Genomic DNA, 19,968 nt, shown 5'->3' with positions numbered 1-19,968 from the left:
TTTGGCCTTCCATCTGTAGATTTTTTTTCAATGTGAGTGTTACCTCCTCCTAATAAAAGCATATCATGAGCTTGCAACCACTCAGTTGCAACTCATTACTCTTACGRTGGGATTTGCAGATAACTAATGTAGTTTATAGTTTCTAATTTGGAGTATTGACTTCAAGCTCCTCAGAAAATTATTAAAATTCAGAGAAAAAAATCAAAAATAACCTTCTGAAATAAGCTATCCATATATTGCACAGGTACTATTATTTCTTTATTCATATATTGCACAGGTACTATTATTTCTTTAGTGAAATAGTGAACAAAGTACAAATGTGTAGTGTCTGCTCTCTCTTGTGTACTAGAAGGATTCTTTTGTCTATTGTATCTTGGACTTTGTAGTGTGGGGATGTCTTTTACCTCTAAGTCCTTGYTTTCTTGGTTGCATCTCTTAGTTGTTAATGCATTAGAGCATATCTTTAGGAGGTTATTTAAGGAAATTGTATTGAAAAAAAATGAATGCTTAATAGAAGACTGTAGTTAAATTGGGTCTGATTTACCAAAATATTCGGCAAGTGACACAAGCACACTTATGGCCTTCTCAGTCCCATTCAGTTTTCCCCATCCATCTCTAAAGCTGTCAACATTTTAAAAAATATTTAGTTTTCAATGTCTATGTTTGGTCAGCTATGTCTGAACAAACTAGCAGTATCCAGCTTTAAATCGAGACCTCTGGAAGCAGAGATGTTCACGTGTATATTCTGATACACTAAAGAAATCAACACTTTTGCTGGAATAAGTCCATTGATGATCTTTTGGCCTACATCCTCATTGGGAAGTTGAACCGTGAATGCAACTGGTAGGCTGAATATTTAAAGCATGGAAGGATCTGAAGAAACAAAGGGGAAAAATAGGCTAGCTGTTTAAACTATTAATAAATCTGGTCTTGCTGAAGTTAGTTTGAGCTTGAGTGTTGCTAATGTATGAGCATGTGCAGTTCTTTGTCCTCCCAAGAGCATGCTAGATGCTAAAGCTGGATTGCTGTCTTTAGATGTTGTAAATTGGCCAGTTGCCTACATGTGGCCTTTTTGTTTAACTCGTGGTCCTGTGACTTGGAGCGTATGTAGAATTTACACAGTAAGACTATTAAAACACTTGTTAATYAACTGGAGTGAGCAAAAATACTTGTAAGCTCTCTTTAATGCTGTTTCTCAGAGGAATCTTTGAATAATGAAGTGTCCTGGGTTTGCAAAGCAATTGTAGAAATACTCCTCATCACCATTTTTTTTTCTTCTGAATAGAAGGTTATTGATCCTAGGAATCTTGGAGTGCAGCATGCTCATTTCTGTTTCAGGCCATAAGGGAAAACTTCCAAACATGCCCTATGTAGAGATGCCTTTCTTGACTGTCTGAAGTTAGTTGTCTTCCTATAGCGTGTTTAAATGAGAAGGTAAAATAATAGAGAGTTCAAAGAAGAAAGGAGTTGATTTGCTCAGATACATTTTTCTGTTTCTTGCTGTTCTTAGTTTCTGACATACTTCTTCAATTGATGGATTAAATCTAAAGAGTCTTTCCAGGAGGTGAGGAGGTTGCTATTTGAGTTCATGGGAGTGCTGCCRCTGATTATCAAGTTCATCACTAGAGTAGTTCTGCACTGATCAAACACAAAACATACAGTGTAGGAGGTTGAGCTGCATTAAGTTGAAGGTACTCTAACACCTAGCTGCCAAAAAGGGTTCTGGGTTCACTTACTAACCAGCAGCCAAAGCAAAGCTTTAATGAAGGTTTAGTCACTTAGAAGTTCATGARGCATTCTGGTAGAATCTGGTTAGTGGTTCACTTATTATTTAACTCTGTCCCTGCTCAGTCCTCTAGCTGAACTGTGTGCAAAAATACACTTTTCAGTACAATGTTTCAATTTGGTAACTGTTGTCTCTTCCTCTCATAATATGAGAAGATTATACAAAACATTCAATTCTGTTCCTGGTGTGTTTGGCAAGTTCATAATAATCAATTTCTCTGGAATGGCTTCTGCTATAGTGTCATGGGAGGGCTAAAGAACATGTTCTACCACTTGGATATTGACAGAGTACTTGTGCTGTGTGGAACCATGGAGCAGACTGATCTCAGTGAAAAGAAAAGCTTGCTTGAATTCCCCAAAGCTTTGCTTGATGTTCTCGTGTATCATCTTGCTAGTGGTTGCCTTTCTTTGGCAGCAATCCAAAGCAGCTAGCAACTGAAGAAGGGATGAGATAATGACCTCTGAAATACTGATCTGGTCTCCTGGCAGCGCAACAAATTCCGCAAGGGAGCTCTGGTACCGCACTTCAGTCCTACTCATTTTGCACAGAACTCTGTGTATAACCTAGTTATGGATTACCTATTACCTTTTTTATTAAGTCATGACTTTTTTGTGTGTGCATCTCCCCCTGCCTCCTTTTTTATTTTTGAGTGGTTATTGCTTCTCTGTGATTTGGAAAACAAAGAAGTATTATTGAATGCTTTAGTGTACAGGTAGCATGAAGAACTTTTTCATTATAGTCTAGCTTATGGCTAGGAGAAAAGAATTTCTATGATGGTTAGGACTAATGGAAGATAAGGAAGGACTAATGGAAGCCTCTTATAGGCTAGATGTAGATATGCCTGTATTAACTACTACTGAGCAGTTGTTGGTAGCATCAGAAGTTCAGAAGTTCTGCAGTAGATGTTTAGATGGAGTTTGGGTTTATGCTAGCCTAATCTTGGTCTGAACTCCTCATGGATACATACAGCACCCATACAGCACTACTAAGTGCTTGCACTGTTAATATGGTCTAGACCATACTAGACCATGCACTTGAAATCACTTCTAATAGAAAAAGTACTGCTGTTTTGCTACCCAAAGAGCCATCAAAAGGCAGATAAATGAAAGGTAAAAAGCACCACTGCCACCTTAAAATGGATACCTCCTAGTGGTACTAGGGTATTAATGAATACTGGAATGCATACACTGTTACAATGAGAACAAGCTGATGGGGGAAGAAGACAAAATATGTGAGAAGCAACTAAAATATAAAGCAGGTTCAGGGCCTGAAGTCTTTTGTTTTAAAAGACAGCCTTATATATGTGTTAAGTTGGATTCTTTTCTTGTTTCACTGCAATTGAGATGGAAGGAAATAAAAATGGCCATATACTTGCTGTCTGTGTAAATGAGAAATATTTGTCAGAAGTTTTTCTTACTTGCATCTGTTAAGTCTGTATCACATCATGCAGTACTGTGATAGAAAAATGCATGAACTAGCTGCAGAACTAAGAGTAGGATAGCTGTATGAGGAAGATCCTGAACAGGCATGCCTGAATGCTGCCAGCAACTGCCATCTTCTAGGAAGAGGAATTGCAGTCTCTTGGAGGCAAATGGAATAAAAAAAGGTGGCAGCAACTGAGAGTGGAGTCCTGGAGTCAGGAAATAGCCTAGCTGCTAAAATATGTTCTTACGGCTTCAACTGTAAACTGGAGCTAAAGGAATATACCCTCTTAAGTGTTAASGAATGAGCTCGTTTAAATTTCTCGGGCAAAAACTTGCATTCATTCATTGTGAAATGGATATTAAGGTCTTAATAGCCCTTGCTTTACCTGGACTGCTCTGAGCTTCAGCGAGGTTGGAGTTGTCTGGGGGTTTGTCTTGTGACAGGGGAGCCTGTCTTGGGAGCTCCAGCCACAGCTGGTAATTCATGATTAATTCATGGCTAATACATAGCCAGAATATTTTCCTAGTGGGAGACCTTTAGCAGAGACCTGAGCAATATTAGAATATTTATTATGCCAGGGACATCCTTGGGAGCTCCAGACTGCTTTCTGCATTTTCCTTGCTRTGGTTAGGAAAGTTGTTGGAAAGGAAACATTCAGACTAAGGAAAGCCTAGTCTGAATGGTTTAGTGCTTTGATGTGTTTCACGCTGATCCACGCTGGCCCAGAGTGCTGTGCTGCTGYGCTGTAGCTGAGCAAATCCTAGAGCCCAATATCCTCATATCCTCCCCTGCTTGTTTTTGTTTGTTGTTGGGGTTTTTTTTTTGATCAGCATTTAAATTAAAATACTGAATTGGAGGAGGTGAAAGTTGACATCCAGCTGGTTTAGAGGGATAAATTGAGGCTAAAAGGGTGTCATTAGTCATATTAATATGCTTGTCTGCATGGGATGGACGCTCTTGTCAGCCCTGTTTATTTTGACAGTAGTGTTTATAGTAACAGATGAGCAGTCTGCTCTGCTTTCTCCACTTACATTTTAGAGCTGTTCAGCCTTAGCCTGCAATCAGGAGACAGCTGGGTCAATCACTGGACATATTACTTGTATGTGCAGTGGTAGTGCTGGGAAACCTTACTGAATTTTGGATATTGGGAGAGGTAAGGAGGACAGGAAGAGAAGAGGAAGGGTGGGTTCTCCTTACAAATCCACGTTAGACAGCACATTTAATCTGTAGTGACAGGACATTTAATCTGTAGTGCAGAACTAGTCCAATGATAGTTAAATCCTTATTCAGTCTCCAAAAGTTCGTTCCCAGAAATGGTATTGCTTATGACAATCCCCTAACATTATGTCATGTGTTTGCAAATATGCAAGCATGGCATATGGTCATCTGCCCAGAAGGAATAGCAAAGGCAGCATAAAAAACCAAACGTGTTCTTATAGGTTTCCGTTTCACTGGAGGCTGTAGCTATCACTGTCAGTGATGTCAAGGTTATACTGAAATGTGTGTTCAGTGATGTATTTCTTGCTACTTGCCTCACGGGCTAGGCAGCAATTCAGTCAACACCAGGATTATGAAGAGGTAACAAGTTCTGCCTCACTTCCAATGAAGAGGGCAGTGTCTCGGTTTTTAAGAGCCTTCTGTTTGTATAGTGCCCTGTTCATTAGGGACAGAGCTCAAATGCCAGCGTGCTGCTTTGGGAATTTCATTAGGATGAGTGATTCAAAATGTTCAAAAAAAACCCACAATAACATAAACAGCTGATAAATGCAGCATCTAGATAATATACTTTAAACAATTATAATACTGTACACAGATACAGTGGTTAATGGCTGCTCTTAAAAGGAAAATATAGAGCTCCAAGTCAGTGGAGAAATATGAATTAAACACTCCTCTACATCCCTTGAGAGCTTAGTACAGAGACTGAGATCCAGCTGCTGTTATTTGTGGTCATCTTCAGCTGGACTGTTCAGTTACATAACCATTGGTATAGACTGCATAAGGTTGTCCCCTGTGAAAGCTTGTAGCTTTGTTTGCGAGGATTTCGCATCAGACTTCACAATGGTGTTTTCATGAGCTATTTTACTTGCTCTTTAAAGTAATTGAGACTTCAGCTTTTCTACTTCTCTCAAAAAGGTTGACTATCAAATTTCATTATTTCCTATCGTGCTGTTTTACCCAAGTTTCCCTAATCTCTGATGTTTCTATACTTCTCTCATCTTCRCATCTTTGCCAACTGTACTTTTTCCATTAAATACTGCAGCCATGCCATAATTTTTCAGAGAAAACTTCCTAGGGCTTGCTTCGAGAAAAAGCAGCAACAAAAATAAAGATCTACGTATCGCTCTTCTAATGTACTTAGCAGTTAGGGGACGATGTTTTCAGACAAACTTTCAAAACTRAAGTAAGTAAAGGCTGGACAGTCTTAGAACAGAGCCCTAAAATGTGCTGAATATTACACAGATGCTGACACAGAGGCGCACGTAGCTGCCCTGTGGCATCATCTGCCTGGTCTACTGGACAGCTCCTTTTTTTTTTTTTGTGACTCATCATGGGATTTGGCCTTGGCCTCAGGTCTGCCTCATAGCTCGGATAGAGTTGGCTGGGAGGCAACAGTGGTGCCTTGGAGGGTGGACAGATGCTCACTGTGCACATGCCAGCAAGGAGAGGTCAGTGTCCTGCTTCTGCAGAGGAGAAAAGGTTCCTGTGCTGATGCTGGAGGCTCTGATGAAGGAGCAGGCAGCAGATRGAGATCTGGAAAAGCTCTTTCTGAAGTTTCCGGGGAACTAAGAGACAGTTTTTCTCACTACATACTTTACCACTTGCCTTATAATGTTACCAAAAAGGTTAGTAGTCCTGTGATTTTAATTARACAATTAATGACATGGAAGCCAGTTAGTCTAAGCCTGAAAAGAATTAAGACTTCGATAATGTTCAGAATTTACCTGGATTTAATCTGATGCAGCTTTAAAAAGATCATAACTGAACGGATGTAAATCCCCACAGGTGAACAAAATAATTGTAGTATAAATAGATGTAAGCCTGTCCATTCTGCCTATTGCGGAGGCTTGCGTTGAAACTCAGTCAACTGGGAAACCTTTCTTGTGCAGAAGATCCTTGAACACATTTGTAAATTTATGTTTCATAGGATTGACATGGAGGTTAATATTCATGAACCACTTTCTTAAATAAGACACTATGTAAGGCTATATATGAGAATTTATTTGTGGGACCAACTCCAATAAAAAATTCAGAGTCTTGAAAGTAGAACATTAAAACCTCAAGTGGATTGAGGACCACAAAGTAGACTAGATTCATGCCACTTCCTTAGAATTTTAAAATCAGTACTTGTAGTCATAGWTTCAGGAAAAATAGCACTTTCAACTTATGTTGAATATCAGGAAAATATTACAGCAATGGAGGAATAAGACTTCTAACGTGGCAAGTGTTTAGTTACAGTGAGAGAGCACTGAGCAAATATTGCCTTATGTGAATTGTAAGCGTGGAAGCCAAGCCAGGCTTCTCGCTCCYGTGTGTGTTGGCCACCTGTGGCTGTTGTCTTAGCAGAGCAGTGTCTGAACAAGCCTCGTGGAGGTGCTGAGCTCTATTTCATGTTGGCGGGTTTAGWTGTCAGAGGGATTGGACCTATTAGTAGCCTCCAGTTCAGGCATGCTGGCAGAGTTGCTGACATTTTTCTGTAAATRACCCCAATGAAATTGGGTAGTATGCACCTTTGACAACTGGACTAGGAGGATTTGGTCCCCTTCCATTTCTGTGCATTCTGAAGTGGAATGTGTTTGTGAGAATTGGAAAAGCTGCTCTGCTGGTGTGCCAGGCTTGTTTGTTTTTATCATCTGCTCTTCTGGCCTTGGTGCAAATGCAGGGCTTAAGTCGAGGGTATCTTGCCCAATTAGGCAGCCGAGGAAAGGCTGGCAGTTGTACATGAGGGTGGGGGAGAAGAAAGCAGAGCTGTAAATCCAGCACCTTTTGCTTTATTGCTTGTTTCTAGGAAGCTATTGCTGCAATAGCAATGGCTGCAAACAATCTCCCTTATTAAAGTTCAGAACAGGACAGGTCATGCATTTTGCGCATTTGTGAGACACTTGTAAAGGAATTAGAGTGCACTTTCCAAAAACTTCAGTTTGAAATGCAACAGTTTCCATGCTGCCTGGCACATCAATGTCAGAGACTTCTATTTTTAGACAGGGATTCTTCTCAAAGAGCTATATAAGGCAGTGCTGGGGAGATGATTATTTGTGGGCTTTTTTTTTCTTTTTAGTAATAATATATGAGAATTCCTGTTACTCCAGAGAACAAAGACTTAATTCTTCTGTATAAAACTGAGAAACACAAGGATCCCAATTCTAATGTGTGGTGGTTTTTTTTTTTTTAAGAGGGAGCTTTGGTAGAGCTCTTTCAGAGGCACCTCAGGTAACCAAGCTGATTTTGTTTTTAACTTGCCTTGGTTTTATACTTTTGTTTTTCTATTGTCTCACTAGTTATGTCAGAACCTGTTCAGCTTCAGACATATAAAATTATGAAGAGCAGGACTACCTGAGCCAGGGGGTGAAAAAACAGCAATTGGAAGCAGTGTCCAATTTCTTAGTACCCCAGTAATGAAGGTAAAAGAGCAGCCATGTGGCATGCCGAGGACAGGATAAGGCAGCACTAGCTGGTGGCAAGGAAGTGAAGACAGTAGTTACTGAGTAGTCTGAACTAGGGAAATTCCTTTGCCCGCCCAATGCCCTGAGCCACCAAGGAGGAGCAGGAGCAGCAACGCTGCTGCTTTAGCATTTGCTAGTCAGAAGAAATAGTAATATTGATAGTGAAGGGCTATTACAACCCATAATATACACTCACTTTTAATAGTGACCAAGGACTAGTATGCGTGAAAAGCAGTTGAATTTTATTGGGAAAATAATAGTCTCATGAAACTACTGTGTGTACAGGTGCCTCTGCAGTCTGCCTGCTGAAATCAGCTTTTATACTATGTAACTGTTGAATATTGGGCAGGAACAAAAGAATTGGATGGCTCTACTTATATATGCATATGTATATAAAAATTTTGGTCYGAGTATAGAGGCTATATCTAATAAAAATAAATCAGCGATCAATTAGCTAAAGTGAAGATAAATTTTAATGGGTCTTTGCCTTCTATTAAATAAAGCAACAGTGCCCCTTAGTGGCAGAGTTCTAGGGCACTCCATAAAGTCAAGCATGCGAGCTTAAGTTCTGCCTTTTTTTTTTTTAAGTGCAATTTTACTAGGACCATATATTTACGACTATAAAGTAATACAGTAATGCTATAGTATAATAATCCCCATGTCATTACAATAACTGGAAAATGTTATTGTTGAATTTAAGGAACCTGGTCACAACGACAGTATGATGTTGTAGAAGTCCTATTGCAGTGGCACGTTCATTCTTGCAGTAGTTTGGCAAAAGCAGTTCCTCATCCCTCCCAATCTGTCTAGAAGCTCTGCTTTGAACTGTAACTTTCTTCTCTCTCTTTCTTATGAAGCGCATTTATACCTTTCCATGCCTCACTGAGAAAGCACCCAAGGAATCTTTCCATTGCAATGCCTCTTCCTTCCTAAATGTCATCTGTGCCACTGGCTTACTCTGCAGCAAAGCCATGTTCCTAATTTGATCTACTTCCCAGCTGTCTCRGACAGGAATCCCAGGCTCCCTTTCTCCAGTTCCTGAACGATTTCCTTCTGTAACTAAACAAATCTCTACAGTCTTCCTAATGAGTAGCTGTTTAAGCTTGTATAGATTACTTTAGACTTCTGTGAACTGTGTTCAGGTGATAGTGAATGTTGTACTTTTTATTACTAAAAATAGCTAGTTATAGAAGATATTAGTTAAAATATTGTATATCTGGTCTGTCAGATATCTTAGTGTGTAGCTGTTGTATATTTGCATGTTCTGCACTTTTTTTCATTTTCTCTCTTGTGCAGATGAAGATTAGAACTGGTGACTGCTAAATAAATAAAAATTTCCACTTGATTGATACTGACTATTAACTATAACATTCTTGCACAGTGTTTCCATTTGTAAATTGTAAATACAAGTGCAGTAATATCATACAGATGCCTCTTCCAAATTAGTAATAAAGGGCTACAATATAATATTTTGGGGCCAAAGAAAGYGTAGTCTTAACTGAGTGCTAAACTCTCTTCTTGTTTGCTTTACAGCAAGGTATATGAACTTGCATCACTTAAAAGCTGCTTTTTCTGCCTAAATAAACTGAATATGTTGGAGAGAAAYTTGAAGTAGAGATGACAATCAAGAGGACGAGACACTTAATACTTCAGACCTGAAGATAACTGAATCTTCAGTTATCACTGATCATAAGCCTTCTAAAATGGTGAGTGCAAGCCTTGCAAAACACTTATATGATTGTACAAATGGGGCTTATCTTTCAATTTTATTTACAAATACATTTTTTTAAACTACAAAACATTACTGAATACCACTGGAGATTGCAATTTTCATCATTTATTCTTATGGCTGTTTTTCATGTGCCTCTGTGTAATGCTCTTTTCAGTGCTTAATATTCTCCAGTCATGTAAACATACTATGCAAATTAAAAGGAAAGAAGTATTTTAAAGATGTGACAAGGGAGATGGAAACCTAAGCAGCTGTTCTTTAAGACTCTGAAGACGCAATATCTTACTGAAATGCAGCTGTAAGATACAAATAAGATTAAGCAGCAACATTGCACTGTAAACAAATACCATCAATCTGTAAGTCATGACTGTATGATGACTTCGTCAGGCCTCCTCTGAATAGCTGATGGTTAAAGCTGTAGCATGATATGTGTACAGTTACCAAAAACAGCTGCATCTTTTTATGGAAATCTGAATTTAGTTAAGGATAATTTTTGTTTGAAAAGCTCCTAATGAACAAAATATTTATAAACAAATTATTAATCTTCAAGTACTTTTCAGTATGTTCTGGTAGAACACATTTGTTGTACAGCTTATTTTGAGAGTCCAAAACAAGTGAAGCAAACTGGGTAACAGGAGTAAAAGAAGGAAAATGTTAAAGTGACTGTCCAGGCAGTGTTTGCCATTACTCCCACTATTCTGGTCTCCAGTAATGAGAGCAGATGAGCATTTTTAAAGTTCTTAAATATATCATCTTCAACAAGAGTTGTGCACATCTGGTTTTCCAGGAAAGTAAAGTTCAAACCTTTGTGCAGTCTTTCTATATTAGCTAGTTTCAGTAACAGGAAAAACTGCCCAAGAAAAATGCAATTTATTTGTATGAAGGAGGATTTTTTTTTATTCTGAGACTTGTGCTAGAAAACATTCAAGTGTGTCAGCAGCAGTGGCTGGGTAGTGCCTGTTTGGCACAATCCTTAGGGCAGGGAGTTTCCTCTGAACTATTTTTGAGTGCACCATGGTACTAATAGTGGCTACGGCCTTGAYTGGGCCACAGAGTGTGATACACGTACGTGTATGTTCCCTGGTACACACTTTTCAAGTCATTGATGTGTATATAGAATTCAGTGTTAGAGGCCGTGCAATGAAAACTTGGTGTCTGCTGTAACTGAAGGGGGATCAATACTTGGTCTTAACTGGATTTTCTGTGAGTTGTTTTATCAAAGCAGAAAGCAGTTGGAAGAGCTGATAATGAGGTTAAAAGTGTCATTCACTAGCCACATGCACGGTTGGGGCACAAAGTAATGTCCGGGGGGAAAAAGCCAGGCATTTTACCTAATCATCTGGGGAGCAATGGAAGACTAATAGCTAGGGATTGAACAGGGATTGAACAGGATTTGGTATGGGCAAGGAAGGAGGACTTTCCAAAAACCATCTACATGTAGCTCTTGAGCAAACAGCAGCAGGGAATAAGAGGGTGGGGAGGGGGAAGCTTTCAGTGCAAAGCACTTGCTGAGAATTACTGTTTGGCTGGTGTTAGCTGTATCTTTCTTTGTCACTGGTTCCTCTTGGCTGTAGTCTGCAGGACACTTTCAGCTGCAGTGTGACTCTGGTTGCCCGTTAAACATGGTGAAAAGTGCTCATCAAGCTATTAAGTTGTGATTAGATGTTAGCGATGTGCGGCTGTGCTGCAGGAATAAGCCTGGCATCGTGGCATTGCCACTGTGTGCTATCATGGGTGAGGGAGGAGTACACTTGATGCTTTCACCTTTGTGCTTTCACATCAGAAGTACTTAGATACCAAAGGAGTCACTCAGGTCTAACTGTACCCCACCTTTATCCTTGAGTAAATATCAAATCAATATATGTGTTAGACCTTCATTTMCTGTGAGGTGTGAATATAAGGTAGGGTTTTAAATGCCTGTAAAGCCCTGGATGTTCAGAAACCCTTGACTCTCAGCCTCTTGACAGTTAAAACTTTGACTCTGTTGTTTGCCTACACACAAAGTTGTCTAAAATATATTTTACTGCTGTGTAGAAATGGGACATCTTCCTTTAATGAAACAATACCAAACACCTGCACTCAAATRCCATGTTATTTTAGCAGAAAACTTTTTGCTGGTACGAAGTCTAATTCTCCACAAGCAGCAGRTGAGATTGCTGTTTTCTTTAGGGGCTTCCCAGGTGGGCAGCGGAGTGGCCGGCCTCTTAACAGAGGATGAATCATTGCCTCAGTGGCTGTGCCCTAACCTGCGCCACTGCATCCTTTGGAAACTCCATGGAAAAATAAAATGTCAAAATGTAGGAAGGTTCTTATTTCYTTACAACCACATTTCCCAGTTGGGAGTATCCCATATGGGGTTCACAGAAAAGAAGTTCCAGTTCTGAGTATATAGAATGTGAATTGTTTTGGTATTTCTGGTTTTGCTTACTARGCCCGATATAGTCACCATCAGATTGGCTCTGCCATTAGATTACTTATGTGGCCAAGTTCTTGCTATCCTGGACAGGGATGCTAGAGCCATCCTGTGAGTAGTAAGTAGTTTTCTTTGTATTTTGCAAATGAGAAGAGAAAGGAGGTAGAGACAAAAAAACAGATGAAGTCAAAATTAAATCTTAAGGAAAATAGTTAAAAGAAAAAAAATCCCCACTTTTTTGACACTTCATTAAAATATTTCTTTTTCCTCCTGCCCCCAAACTATTCAGTTTTAAAACTCAAGTTTGCAGAAAAGCACTGTCTTTTTGGGATGTATTTATGAAGCTGTAGTAAAAGCCATCCCAAAATAAATTGAGGGAGGTGTATCCTTATTCTAAAACATTCRTATTGCACACTAAAACAATTCTTTCTTGTTCAGACAGGATCTTTCTTGTATGTCTTCATATGGTTTTTACATTCCTTTAAAAAAATATTTTTTATTTGGTATTCCTGACCATGTAAATCTGGCCGAGGTAAATCCTCCTATGGAAGATGACAGGAATTCATCCTGTGTGTGTGTGTCTGTGTGTGTGGTCTGGTGGGGTGTGTTGGGGGTTACTTTCCTATTTTAGTCCTCAGGTCGCTGTGACACAGCAGTTGTGCTGCTTTGCCTCCTTATGTGTTCTTTGATGTAGGGGAATAAGAATTTTCCACCAAATCTCATTAGTAAGAAAAAAGTCACCTCAGAATTGAAAACTGGCTTTTATCATTAAGGATAGGTCTCCTGTGAGCCTCTTTCCTTGCACAAAGCATATCCCATTTTATTGCAGTCAGAATTCATCTTTAATTAGAAAAYTACTAACGTTGAGCTCATAGAAACCAGTGAAGGGTTTTTATTACAAGCCTTTGAAGTAATTCATTGTTTGTCTGGATGCGCTTTGCAAGGTTAAATTATCTAGAAAAGACAAACTGAAATGATATAATTCATTTGGGTAATGCAAATTGCTTCACATGAGAAAGAATTAATAAAACAAGAGGAGGAGTGTCTTGCTGGTACCAGCTCTGCTGAAAAGGCTCTGGAGGACATAGTGTGTTCCTAAGCTATATAAGTGAAGGCTGGGGTTGGAGGGTTGGTTTGTTTGGTGGTGGGTTTTTTTTTTTTCCGCTCAGGGGAAGAGAAACATGATCTTGAGCTGTATTAAGAGGACAGCCCAATCTGTGGAACATAGGAGATAATTATTCATCTTTGTTTGGCACTGGGAGCACTTTGTCAAGTTCAAAAAGTTGCGGACAAATTGGCTAGAGTCCAAAGGAGAGCAGCAAGTATGCTGAAAGAGCTGGAAAGCGTGACCTATGAGGAAGCACTGGAGGAATTCAGTGTTATTCAGTTTGTTGGTGGGGTTTTTTTGATTGTTTTGTTTCTTTTCCCCTCTCTCTCTATTGAGATGGGAGGGAGCACATAACCTTTTCACAGAAGATGACTATGGAGACAGTGCAGTTATTTCTTCCTGTGCATGGGTTGGGGGTGGGGGGGGGAGAGTAGAAGAAACTTTGCAGGAAAAAAATAGAGTTCCTTATGAAATATTTGGGGATGGTGAAAGAGTTAAATGTTCTGTAATCTCCTTCACTGGAAGATATTCAAGAGTTTCCATAAATGTCTGTAGCAATGGCCTAAGCTTATTTAATCCTGAGGGCAAAAAGCTGGTTTTCAGTGGTTCACAAGTGACTTTTTCCTGTAGCTGTGGGTTCTAAATTGTGATAATTGTAACATGTCACTATTGTACTATTTATTTCASTGCAGGAAACTATATTCTGTGCTAGAGGGGATTCTGTGCCCATTTTACAAAGATAACTACACTTGCATTAGCAAATTTATCAGTGACTATGATGAGGTCTAGTTCTTAAAAACAAATAAAAATTAATAGTTAGAATTGCATAACCCCCGGGGTTTGCATCACAATCCTTCATCGGGACTCTAGCAAATCGTTTCAAATCACTTTCGCTATTGGGAATGCAATTACCTTTTCAAATATGGCTAAGATGAGGTAAGTAGCAGAAGGATTTAATGAACAAGCACTTCATTTCTACCCAATTCATATCAAACAACCTGGAATGAGTTTGATCTCAGTCAAATCCCCTGCAAATRCTTCTTCATCTTGCATCTGGAGAATATTTTATCATTGTATGTCATTGTTGTAGCAGCCCCACACTAAGAACATATCAAGACTGAAATATTGGGGAGAAAGTCCAAAAAAATTCAGCAAGCATATTGTTGTTACACTAGTGATACATTAAAATGCAAAAAAAATCAGAGTGCTACAGGAGGAGCATACCCTTAGGTATGGGTTTGTAAAGGTCAATAATTATTTCATTTAGCACTGCTATTCACTGATTAATGGGTCTACATCTTCTCCAAGGAGCACTGTACCGCAACAAGAGCACTGACTTTCTGTGTAGATTGTTTTGTAGCAGAGTAACATGAGATTTATTTGCTAGAAGAATATYGGTGTTTGTAGGTGACTTGTATCTGTGTAACTTGTATCTTCAGCTCTCAGCAGTAAGTTTTGGTAGGCTCTGTCCCTGTGCCACAGGTTCCCACAGATGCATATAGGTGCTGAGATGCTAATACTCTTTCCTCAAGGTTAGGAATAACTAGTGTAGAGATCAAAGTTTCTCCTAGCTCTGTCCTCTAGGTTTTAATTACTGCTTCTCTCTCTTTTCTTCCTGATAGTGACAGGTAAAAGCCTATGTATTTAGGAAAAAAGCACCCTATTTAACAGGGGCAGGGGAGCATTTGTTACACACAAGACAAATTCTTGCATTCAACTTTAACATTTACTGATAATCCAGCTGGATATTTGTTATTAAAATGTCTTCTCAAAATCCTTTGTAATAAATTGAGGGAAACTTATGTGATTTAGATGGCTGGCAGAGTTGATTTAGCTGTGTCAGTTGTAATTACAAAGATCAGCAGTTTCAGAAGTGATATAGAAGCACTGAAGCTACTAGGAACTTGAAGGGGGAGGGAGCACAGACACACAGCATCAACCCCACTACAGTCAGTAGAATGGAAATATAGTTTCCTGGCTGACTCTCCTTCCTAGTCAATTTTCCTCATTTACTGGGCATGACGGGAGCTTCGGTATTCAGTGATAGTATCTCCAGAAGGTCCTAATTATCTGTTACTATTAAGGTCTGTGCTGCTTGGGTTACTCTGAGTTCTTCCTTGCCTTGTGGGATGTTGGAACAGAGGGAATACCTGGAAGCATGCTTGGTTTCATGGATTGCATAGTATTCAAAAAGCTCTTCTGCTCACATTCTGAAGAAGGTGAGGAAATAATTGACTAAACAGAACCCATTCTAGGCACTGGAAGCCATTATTCCCAACTGTTCCTATTGAAAATCTCATCAGACTCAAGGCTCTTGGGTGACTGTCTTCATATCTCTGCTCCTAACTTTTTTTTCTCTAGCTCTCCAAATGCATAGTTGTCCAGGCAAGCCATTTACCGTGCTTGTTCTATGCACAGATCTGCATTTCCGACCATGGTTTTCTCTGAAGCTCTTTCTAGTGATTTTTTTTTTCCCACTGCAGAGGAGGATTTTAAAGTCATAGGCAAATATGCATTTCTGTTGCAAATAGGGAAGATAGAGATAATGGCATCATGCCTGTGTTTCATCAGGATCTAAGCCTGTTCCTCCATGTGCAAGCCCTACTTGAAGGGTGTATCCTGCCCTTGCAGAAACTCTGTGCATGTCTAAGTAAACAAGAGCAATGTCACAAAGGCCATCACCTTATGCAAGATTAAGTGTTATTTCTTACCTAAAACTTCTTCATTCAAAATACAATGAGTGTTCAATTATAAATTACTTCAAAGATCAAAAGAAATATGAAAAAGTATGAGAGTGAGTTCTTTGGGTTGTAAACTGAAAAATATGAAAAATGATTCAATTTCCTTCTGGAACAAAATTTGCTCTTTGAACTTCATTTTGCCCACTAACACATTCAATTAGGATGAAGTGAAAAATCTTAGAAACACAGATATTGGGAAGTTTTCTTGCAATAAATCACTCCCAGTAAGAAGCATCTGGTTCTTAGTAAACTGATTTGTGGAAGTAATCAGAAATTAAACGACATCTTAGAGCAGGGCTATATCTCAGTGTAAACAAATCAGTCCTCTGTTTTTATTGGAACTTTGCTATCCCAAGCTAGATATGGGAAMAACCAAGACAACGGTTAAGTTTCCCAGTATGAAAGTCCCTTAAAGCAGTCTTCTGGGAAAAGAGGGCCTGAAACCCGCTGGCATTGTCTCAGCCTACACCCTTGGAACTGTGATGAATTAAAAATGACATCATTCTAATTTTRGTAGAGTTTTAAGTAGAATTGTGAGAACTTAGAAGGGGCTAGGAAAAGATTGTGTGGTTTAGGTTTTTTTAAACATTTTGCTCGGAGGAAGCTTAAATTAGATGAGCGTTAATTGGGATATTGGCAAACATACCACGATCTCTTCTGCAAGTATGAAGATCGTCAAAGAGGCCGGTTATGCTCTTCTCTTTCTTAGTATGGCCTGAGATTTGGAGTTGGCAGTGCAATCCAGTAGGGACCTTAGCAACCATAATTATCCTAAGCACAGTTTCCTTGCCTCGTGCATGTTCCTTTACAAGCACGTTGTGCCCAATAAGTGAGACATCCTATTCCCTCATCAGATATTTATTTAACAGTGACAGAATATAAAGGGTAAGAAGCTGGGTTTGCCATGCAGAGCTGGAAAGAGCATGACTGTTTGTATGTGGAAGCCATATACAAAGAAGAAACCCAGGAAAGAACAGGCCAAAGGAATATTTTTTTCATTTACCAAGGCAATCAAACAGCTGTGTACAGGGAAATGTTCTTTTACTGAGATTTTGCTTGTGGGAGCAAACATTCCCCTTGTTTTCAAACTTAAGCATGTTTAGCTGCATCATGTTGAATTAGCAACACTTCTTTTGCTGAAAAGTAGGGAGTCAAGCTTGTAACAAATCATTCTTCTCTCTTTCCTCCTTTAGCCAAAATGAGCGGGCTTGTTCTGCAAGCAGAAAGTTCAATGTTTCCAAAAGCTAAAGGTCAGCCTGCTTACTGTACCAAAGCCAAGTAAGGAATGCTTTGGAGAGCATTATCTCAAAATATCAACTTAAAGTCACTTCAGTCCCATGCATCTCATGCCCTGTGTTCTTTTTTATTTATTATATATACATAAAAATTATAAATAAAAAGTATGTGAATACACGTACAAAGGATATTAATATGAATCCCTTCCTATCATGGGATTTCTGAATCTATCACATGAAGTAGGTCGCTTTGGCAATTCTTCCCTGCTCGACCAAAATAGGTGARCATCTGTGCTAGCTGTTTCAAACATGTAGAATTTTTATTTAAAGTTGAAGCTATATTTTTTTTTCTTCTTCAAAATAGATTTTGCCCTCTCTTTTGTGATGTGCTCAGARAGTAAGTAGATAATTAGATATTCTACTCTGAAGTAAGAGTGGATGGTTTTAGCACCTGTCCTGTATTTGGTTTTAGGGAACACACCAAGAGCCTCAAAGAGGGCACTTAGCCTGATGATAAAGATGCTTGTTGACTTCCCTTTGTCTGCTTATGACTGCTTAAGACTACCAGGGAAAAATCCTATCTAATGCCAGTGTATGTAAATATGCATGTGTGGTGGTTTCTGATGACTACACCTGTTGCAGAAAAAGTAAATGCTTCCAGCTGACCTGCTGACAGTTGGACTCTCCCAAAGCTCAATGTAGAAATAGATACTGCTTCCTATCAGTTATTTATATTCTGCTGAGAGAGAGTGGGACTTGCTGTTTACTATAYATAATATTCTTCACAATAAACTGAAAATGCTTGTGCTACCGAAAGAAGGAACATGCCTTCATTAGGAAAACAGTGCTGAATACGTCTCATGAGTATTTGGACAATGTTTAGTGAAGTGGGAAATTCAACAAGAAAAAGCAGGACAGCGGGAAACTGTTGTCTAAGTATGCTGCAAACAAATAGGGTTCAGTTTGTTTGGAAGCCTTGTTCCTAAGGGTCCACTAAAACTAAACAGAATGAAATGAGTGAATAAATCATGTCAAGAGCTACAATATGCTGGGGAACTTTAACAGCGKTGTGTACAAAAGACCTCCTTAGCTCAGTGGTATTAGGGTTTGTTTTTGTGATTTTCTTCTCCATGTAAATCAGATGTAAACAAAGAGCCTTGCAAATTGCAGAAAGGCTACTGATGGGTCCAATGAGACTGCCATATATAGTGATCTCGCATTCAGATCAGGGATGCATAAAATACCTTTTCAAGTTTTTGTATAAGCCTCTATTTCAATAATTTTCTAAAAAGAGAGTGGTAGTTAACATTACTTGTTGCCTGTATTTTCATATGCAAGTGACTACCCTTTTGGTATTTGGTAGTGTTAGAAAAAGCAGTGCTCTAAGTTCCCCTGGAATTATTCTTCCAGACTTCATGCTCAGCAGTTCTTAAAAGTCGGTGTGTACAAGGTTGAGCCTTAACTGAAGCTTCAGGCCCTCAAGTTTGTCATCATTACTTATGATAAACTTATGATTAGGAAATAAAAACTTCTGGCCCAGATTTGTGAGGGGATGTTTACGTGTAGATCTGCAGTAGCTAAGATTCAGACAGACTTTAGACTGCCAGACAGCTGGCATAATGCTAGTTGTCTCTGATGTAAAATCACTGAACTTTATAGGGATTACTATTTGTGTAAGATAAAGGCAATCTTTTTGTTATGCTTTGTTATCATTCCAAAGACTCTGTTCTTGCTGCTCCTACATTTTTCTCTGATGGCATTCACAGATACTTGCRTGTGCTTAAAAATGCTACCTCTTACCACTTTAATCTTGTTATAACCATTTTTAAAAACACATCTCTTTGCTGCTAGGAAGTCCTTCACTCTGTTCTATCTTCCTGTTTTCTTGATGTTTATCTTTTGTGGTGGCATGTTCAAGATACCTCGTTGTTTGTTTTAGCATTCAACAATAGATCATATTATACGATCTCAATTTCTTTAAATTTTAATGTATATTTCCCCAAAACAAACAAAAAAAGCATGTCTTGGTATGGTCTACATAGGAGAAAATGTTTGTCTTATTTACCAGGTCTCTGAGCACAGTGTGTAGGTACATGATTTGTTCTAGCTTGGGTTAAGTCTGTACTACAAAGCTTAGCTACTTAGAGTCAGAAATTTTGACTGGGAAAAAGTAAAGTTTGCTTACCGGGGTTAAGCACACTAGCATATGCTAACATCGATAGCTCCAGGTAGCTCTGCTATCCTGGAATTTCTTTCAGTGACTTAGTTTGAGTTCTCTTCAAAAAGTGCCTCTGTGGAGGAGAACGCGTTAGCTACGAGGAYAGCTGTTGAAAGTCTCCTACTCGTGAAAGGAGAAGAGCCTTTTATAGGTATGCCCATGTAAACAAAATTCAGAATGAATTTGAATGAACTGAAACAGATCTTGCAAAATTCAGCTAAAACTGTTGTGTTTAACTTGGTTCCACACAATTATTAAAGGAAGGAAGAAAAGGAAAAAAAAAATCTAAGTTATTTGAAACTGAGCTTAGGTACTTTTACTTTTTTGTGTCAATGTTTGTRCTACTTAAGCTACCTAGTGTGAGTCTTCCGTGGCTATTTGGCTGTTTGATTCCTTCAAGTGAGCTTCACAGGAATGCTTATTTCCCACAGGAAGTGGAACCATAATTTTAAAAACAGCATTAAGTAGCATTCTCATTGTTAAAGTTTTTTTTTTTTTTTTACTACTACTACCTTTTTTTTTTTTTTATCTCTAGAAATTTAGCAATCATTCAAGCACAGTTCCTAGCTCTTTATACTGATGTAAAGTTGGTAAGATTTAATTCTTTTCCAGGGCTTGTAGTGAGTTCATGTCTCAATTTAATGTACCAGAA

General features: G+C 38.8%; 2 protein-coding genes across 5 annotated transcripts in view; one reads left to right on the top strand and one right to left on the bottom strand.

The window, feature by feature from the left end:
- The window catches only part of SEC24D (SEC24 homolog D, COPII coat complex component), a 188,388-nt gene that overhangs the window by 83,854 nt on the left and 84,566 nt on the right, over positions 1–19,968 (top strand). For all 4 annotated transcript variants that reach the window (XM_026034595.1, XM_026034594.1, XM_026034597.1 and 1 more), the window contains one exon: positions 9,406–9,578. The gene's annotated coding sequence lies outside the window, so the exon portion shown is untranslated. The remainder of the gene's footprint in view (positions 1–9,405; positions 9,579–19,968) is intronic.
- Positions 1–19,968, bottom strand: part of SYNPO2 (synaptopodin 2) — a 77,766-nt gene that overhangs the window by 32,634 nt on the left and 25,164 nt on the right. The window lies entirely within an intron of this gene.

The sequence above is a fragment of the Nothoprocta perdicaria genome, unplaced genomic scaffold (assembly GCF_003342845.1).
Source record: "Nothoprocta perdicaria isolate Ctin4 unplaced genomic scaffold, notPer1 scaffold_149, whole genome shotgun sequence".
NCBI classification, from domain to species: domain Eukaryota; kingdom Metazoa; phylum Chordata; class Aves; order Tinamiformes; family Tinamidae; genus Nothoprocta; species Nothoprocta perdicaria.
The sequence above is the reverse complement of the archived record's forward strand: the minus strand, read 5'-3'. Positions and strand labels throughout refer to the sequence as shown.